Genomic DNA, 7,142 nt, shown 5'->3' on the forward strand with positions numbered 1-7,142 from the left:
GTTTGTATTATACTAGTATCCAATACCTTCAGTTCTTATATTCTGGGTACTTTGATCACTTATTGAGCTTTTTTCTGCTCAATATTTATGGACGTTTCCGATTTGGATTGTGCCTATTATTATCCACACACTATCATCAGACAAACACACATTGATAGTCAGGGTACCCGGTACACATACGAGTGTGTATGCTGCATGGGGAAGATGACACGCGGCACTCACCACCAGCAGGCAGGGAGGGGCACTACCAGCGGCAGTGGCAGCGGCATGCACCACGCACCACCAAACAGACGACAGAAGCGGCTCGTGATATTATTATAGAGGTTGGATGTTGCTGTTGTTTCTGATGATGATGATGATGATGATGCTGAGGCTGATGATGATGATCATCTGCGGCAGGCGGTCACCAACCAAAAACGCGCGGCCTTCCACACACTCACACACGGGGCAGAGGCAGAGTGAGAGTGAGACACACGGATACACGGACACAAGGAGGGAAGATTCATAGATACGCAAGAACGAGCCACACATATAGTAGATACAAAAACAGCGTGAGAGCCGCGTGGTGGTTTATGCTTGTTATGGCCAACAGGAGGAGGGGGATATGGCCATAGAGGAGGGGGAATGGCGATGGCCAGAAGGCAGGGGGTGATAATAGAGTAGAGGGGTACCTCTTGAGAACAGCAACACAAAAACTAAATGCAACCGAAGCGTATCGTGCATTTTTCTTGCCTCTTATTTTGGGGGTGTGCACACGCACACGCACGCACACACGAATGCAGTAGTGGCACTCAAAATGGCGGACCTGGCGGGGAGAGGGGTGGAGGGGGGAACTGTTACAAAACTATAGCCATGCAGAAAAGGGGGAGGGGCTGGTTGGGATAGGATCAGCACAGAGCAGAGCAGAGGGGAGTGGAGTGGAGTGGCACCGTGGCAATCTGCGGGTTGCAACAACGCACCGCTCGTCTTTGGCCAAAATGGTTTTCTCGTTTCGTATTCATTTCAATTCTTTGTTTGGCAGGAGGAGGGATTGCCTACAGGAGGCACAAAAGGGGGTAGTGCCAGAAAGGCAGAGAGGGAGAGAGTGAGTGTGTGAAACTTTCAGTTGATGATTGATTCGAGAGCAAAACGAATTCGCTTCTATCGCTGGAGGCAACACGGATTATGGTCGGGAATTGTAAGTCCTATGTATATCATATTTTAAAGAGGAGAATAATTAGAGAATATTTTCTTGACCATCATTTTCAAGGTCTATAAATTCCAATTGTTTCTTAACAAGGGGCATATTTTATCGTTCTGACTATCTTTTCCTGCCCGACTGAACCCTCGGCTCACTCGCCTTGGAGTAAATATTTATGATTTCATTTAATTTCATTTAATTCTAGTTTTTACATCAAATTTTTCAAAATTTTAGAATAGTTTGATCTTGTCCATCGGACATTGATTTGTCCGTCGGCAATTAATATAAAATTGTATCATATATGTAAGATGAATAATCAAATGCATTTTCGTTGTATTATTCAATCATATGTATATGTATATGTATTCATTTCGTATTCATTATAATACGATGTTCCGTATTTTAGTTACTTTAGAAAATTCTATGAATTCATTAAACTACAAATTAAATATAAATACTACTTTCTTTTGCAAACCAATTATTGAACTATAAATAATATCTTGCTGCATCCGGAGCAAAATGACCTTAAACTTAAATATTATCACTAAGATTTAGATATGTAGGCCATTCAGCCGAGAGTGGAAATAAGAAATTATTTATTTAAGTGTTTTAAAATAATTGCACAATTAAATAAAATATATATTTTACATTTCAAATATTTATTTATTAATTAAGTTTATTAAAAATACTAAACTATATTACTATACGTATTAAAATGTGAATTCTATTTAATTTCTAAAGGAATGTACAACGAAACATTAATTTTGATCCATTTAAACGCTTAGTTGTTGGTGTATTTTAAACTAATATTTAACTAAGATAAAATGTACATTTACTTGCAATTAAAAAGGTTTCAATTAGATGACTGCCGCACTGGTATTAATCAGCATTCTGCATTATGTTTTTACCCATATGTTTGCCACCGATGCCACATCATCTTTATCAATTCAACATTCGGCATGTTTTCGTGTTCGCACTAAATTTAAATGTTATAAGTATGAATACATAGACTCAATGATATATAGATGCACACATATACATAAATACATTTCTGGCATGACCACACAAAACCGCCCATCTGCGTGGATCCGCAAATAACGAGAAAAAAAACCCCAAAAAAAAAAAAAAACAAAAATATAGAAAATCCCCAGGCCACCGCACAGAGCAACCGCCAAATAAACTTTGTCATTTTCGGCTGTGCCGGCGAAAATTATTTACTCAAGATTTATGCGTTCCACAACATTGTCTGCCATTCGTTTTTATAGAAGGGGTGGCACATACATATACAAATATATATAGTTATACAGAATAAATGTATGTATTTATTTGCTCTTTTTTTTGCACTGATTTATGGGTCAGGAGGCTCCATTCTTCGTTTGTGGCCAGCCACAAATTTGGAATAAATAATATTGATAGTAATTGATGGAATGGAGAGCATTCAGTGAATACAAATTGTCTATTTGGTATATTTAAATAGATGAATTCCTAGAGTTTTCCTGGTGCCATTTGCCATTTCCCACGCCCCCACTGAAAAAAAAAAACACCAAACAAAATATTTGTTCTTTCAGCGAAGACAATGCGCTTTGATTTAGTTTAAATGGAGTTGGGTTAGGGGAGGAATGTGTCGGTAGTATGTTTTGTAAACATTTTTCCAAAAACATGTCCCAAAATTGTGCCTGCTGACCAGACCAAAAAGACCAGAAGACAAACCAGACGCATTGTCTGGTCCGTTGGTCGGGCCGGGACCTGGTGTCGGCCTTTTCATCTCAAGAAAAATTGACTTGTTACAATTTCTCCCGGCTCTCTCTGTTTCTGTGGAATCACACCTTTTTTGTTGCTATTCGTTGTTCTGGTCAGATCGAGAGGGGCATCTAACTAATTTATTTTTATGCTCGCTTTTTGTCTCCCTTTGTGCGTCGGCAACGCCCTCAGAACTTTCGGTTGGGCCAACAAATTGTCGTCGGCACAATTGAGTGCAAGAATCTATGATAGATTTACGGGGAATTATTGGGAATTTGCCCGATGACAGCCGGGAGAGAGAGGCCCGCTAACTAGGCTAATATGAATGGAATTGTCCTTGGCCAAGGGAGGGAGCATCTTGAAAGGAGTTGAAATGAATGGACCTAATGGTTTGTAAGGGAAACATGACCCTAAATGGCAGCAAGTGTTTGCACACAGATACTATACAGTGCGTTTCGTAAGTCAGCTGCAGGTGTGCTGGTAATTATATAGAATTTGTATTGTGTTTGGGCAGGGTATTACATGGATTTGCTCTAAGACTTTAATGAAAATATCGTAGCTATACTTAAGGTTATTATTTTGATATTCAAGGTACATTTAAGGAGTTAAAGAGAGAGAACTCTCTTCTTGCATCCACTTTTAGTTAAAATTCCATCCAAAGTAGATCTTTACCTCTGGTTCATAATGGGATTCCATGATCTGTAAGGAGAAAATAGGTATATATTATATTAGTTTCCCTTGTGGAAGTGCCATTTGTAGTGTAAGTATTGTGATCTTTGCTTTCATCAATTTGTCATCTCATCCCAGCCATCACTCCTCTCTCTATATTTAGTTCTTGCCCCTCTTAAGCCCATGGAAAATCCCCTTTTAGCTCCACCACTCACTCACCTTTTGTCATTGAGAAATGTTGGGCCTTTTGGTTATCCGAAAAGGGCTTTAAGCATTTACTGATAGACGGGGAGTGGGCGGGGGCAGGGGGGCCCGTGGGGCTTACCAGGTATCTAGAAAGTTTTCATTCTCTTACTCTTCGGAGCTGGAGTTGTCGCTTTGCATAAAGAAACAATTATAAAATTGCCAAAAAGCCAAAACGCCTTTTTTGGGGGTAGCCGCACAACAAGACAGCCGCAGACGGAAAGAGAGCTACAGATAGAGACAGGGAGTCGAGTACAGAAATACAGGAATAGCGTTAAGTACACCCGATGGTGGCATTTGGCAGGCGCGAAAGCGCGAAACTCATTAACTTGTGTCAAGAGCAGAAGATGCCACAGCACAGCCCAGGGGCTGTCCCCCCTCTCCCCCGGTGGCAGGCAGCAGAGAAAGTGAGAAAATTATCATTATCACCACGCGGGACGGGGCCAATGCGGGGCGCGGTGGGGAGGTGGAGACGCCCACTATTGTTAAGCTTAATTAACAAGGGCTGGGTCGAGGGGTGGGTCTGGCCTGGTCTGGTCCGAGGAGGCATGTCTTGGGTGGTGTAAACGCAAAGTACTAATCATGAAAATTAAAAATAATTAAAACTTTTCTTTCAATTTGGCTTCTCGGCTGGGCCTCTGGGCCTTTGTCAAGTTGTGGAACATTTCCTTGGAGGCCATAAAACGCGGAAATGTTGATAAAGTGCCCCAGTGCGCGGGAGGGGGCGATGGAGCCAGAGCGGCAGGGTGGCTGGGTGGCTGGGTGGTTGGGTAATGGCCGTCGCGGTTAAATGGCGTTTCAGCGATTTTCATCACAATTTACGCCTCGACCCAAAAAAGGGTTCACCCTAAAAGGCAAGTCGTAAATTATTCAAATAAGACAAAGACAAAGAAAAGTCAAGATCCCGGAGGAAAGCCGGTTAATATTACCCAACAGATGGATGCAAATCCTCGCGTAAGACCTGGATCTTACGGATGGTCCACAAAGATATGGTGGTTCCCATGTAGCTCTCTTTATATGATTACTGTTTTTCCTGTATCTTCTAGAGTAATCCGATGCTTGCTGGATAAGTATTCGCTTGGGAAAGTCCTCGATTAAAAGATATACTGGTCCAAGGAAAACTGTCGCTTTTAGATACATCATCTATGTGGTTCCGTTTGCATTCAAAAATCTGATTCGAAAAAAGTAATTTTAAGTATCTTTAGATAAGCTATTGGCTAATGTCGATATCATCTTCATGAGGCTGCAGATTGGCTTTGATTTTTGATGCACAGATGCACATGGGCCTCCGTTTGAAAAGCTGTTTGGAATAATTATTTTTAAGATACGTTAGTCAATAATAAACACACTATTTATATGGTATCTGTACATACCTTAAAGACCCTGAGATGGTTCCAGCCAAAGGGGTTGGGATTTCGCTTTGGTTATTCTGCTTGTGGCGGGATTAGAGAGGCTGGGAATCTGTGACACCTGAACCAGCTTCAGTGCCTCCCCCCCGTCCCATAGGATTCTATGATCTTTTGCCGCAGGAGCGACATCCATTCAGGGCTATGGTGTGCTACGGAGATTCATTCATGGGAACCAATGTCACTGGTAATCGGCTCTTAATCGGCTGGGTAATCAATCCTCCTGCAGCTACTTGATGTCGGTGACATTGCCACAGGTTGTGTGTTGTCGTTGTACCGTTGTCCTTGTTGTCCTTGCTGGGATTACTTTTTTCCCATGTCCTTTTTGCCGCCGTTATCTCCGCTGAGCCGCTTGCGCACGGTTAGCCGCATTGTTCTTTTCCCTTCCCGAGGCCATTGTCCCTCCTTCTGTTTGCTTGATTCCTTGATATATGTATCTACAATATGTATATAGATATACCTTGGATATCTTACCATGTCTTCAGCATGTAGATGCAACATGATGCATTAGGCACTTCCGAGTCGATGTCGTTGTCGTTGTCCTTGTCGTTGTGTAAGCCGCTTAGCCAAAGTGTCCTCTTATTGATCTTTGGGCTCTACTCGGATCGGTTCGGAGCGGTTCGGGGCATTGTCCTGCTTTTCTCTGGTTTTAATGCATTTTAGCTAAATGCGCTTGACAGATGATCCTCCTCCCAAGGCATCCTAGGATCCTGCCATTCACCTTTCCCTGCACTGCACTGCACTCCGTTCGTCCTGGAGTCATTCAATCATCTTTTCCCTCGGCTCCTGGCTCCTTGCTGGGCCCGGCTCAAACAGCTGACGAGGGAAGTAGCCAGGGGTTGCTCTCCCTCTCTCTCTCTCTGGTTGACCATGGTCCAAACTGCGCTCCGCTCATTGGTAGCTAATTATGTAATTATGTTGTCAAAGGGTTTCGCCGTTTGCCTTCGGTCGTGCCAGGCGTCAACCAGCTAAATGTGCAACAACAACAACAACAACCATGACTGCGGAGCTAATCAATTTGTTGTTGCCTCTCGCTTGCCCCGTTGCGGTTGACCAAACTTGCTGGTCACTCACTCGGAACCAATTCCCGGCATCTTTGGCCGGGCCTGGGCCCCCGGCGTCTTAAGACGAAGCTTGGCCAAGCGTGGCGCCCCCAAAATCGAGGGTGGCGCTGCTCTGTGGGCTCTGAGGGCTCTGAGGGGCGCGTTCAACCGAAATGAGTGGCTCCGAAATCTGTAACTATATGATCGTATATGAATTCTGGTCATATAGCCGATGCCACATACATACCAGTAATCCATAAATGCAATTAGGCGTACAGCATACTACGGGCAATGTCCACTAACCCATAGAACATTCTTCAATCAAACCCAATTGCGCCGAAGTCTTGGGAACAATGGAGGTAAATCCTGTAAGAGTTTCCATAAGTCTTTCTGGAGAGGTCCAAAAGTCTCCAGGAGTCTCGGAAGTTAATCCAGACAGACGAAACCACTTTATATCACAAATTAAGTTAACTTTCAGTTGCTCTCATATACACAAAACAGCTGTTCCCCGAGTTGCCAGACACATGGAAACGCGAAATGAGTGCGTAAATGGTGAATGGCAAATCTAAGATTAGCGGACTATTTGTTCTTTAATTAGTTTATTTTGAATAAATACCAAATAGTAAATAAATCAAAAACAAAAAGGTACATTCATCTTTAAGGTCTTCCTTGGGGGGCCGTCTGCATTGAAACCCCGATTTGACCATCAAATTGCTCATTAATATGGTACATCCATATGTTTAGAGAGTGCTGGCTGCCACTGGCGCTGCGTGGCATGGCGTGGCGTGGCGTGGCCCTTTGTTTGCTTCCATGTCGCTCTTGGGCTGCCGTTGGGGGCTGCATTTTGACATTTTGACGAAG

At 43.1% G+C, this 7,142-nt stretch overlaps 1 long non-coding RNA gene across 2 annotated transcripts; it reads right to left on the minus strand.

Annotated features, from left to right (window-relative positions):
* Window positions 1-1,881: 1,881 nt before the first annotated feature.
* Window positions 1,882-6,757, minus strand: LOC108165080. 2 transcript variants are annotated; one of them, XR_004472353.1, is made up of 5 exons: window positions 6,529-6,757; window positions 5,713-6,477; window positions 5,206-5,653; window positions 4,762-5,132; window positions 1,882-3,619 (listed from the first exon to the last, which is right to left on the minus strand). It is a non-coding gene; the product is annotated as an uncharacterized LOC108165080 (long non-coding RNA). The 2 variants fall into 2 exon arrangements; XR_004472352.1 differs by having other exon boundaries at window positions 1,882-4,679.
* Window positions 6,758-7,142: the final 385 nt, after the last annotated feature.

Source organism: Drosophila miranda, chromosome XL (genome assembly GCF_003369915.1).
Source record: "Drosophila miranda strain MSH22 chromosome XL, D.miranda_PacBio2.1, whole genome shotgun sequence".
Classification (NCBI taxonomy): Eukaryota; Metazoa; Arthropoda; class Insecta; order Diptera; family Drosophilidae; genus Drosophila; species Drosophila miranda.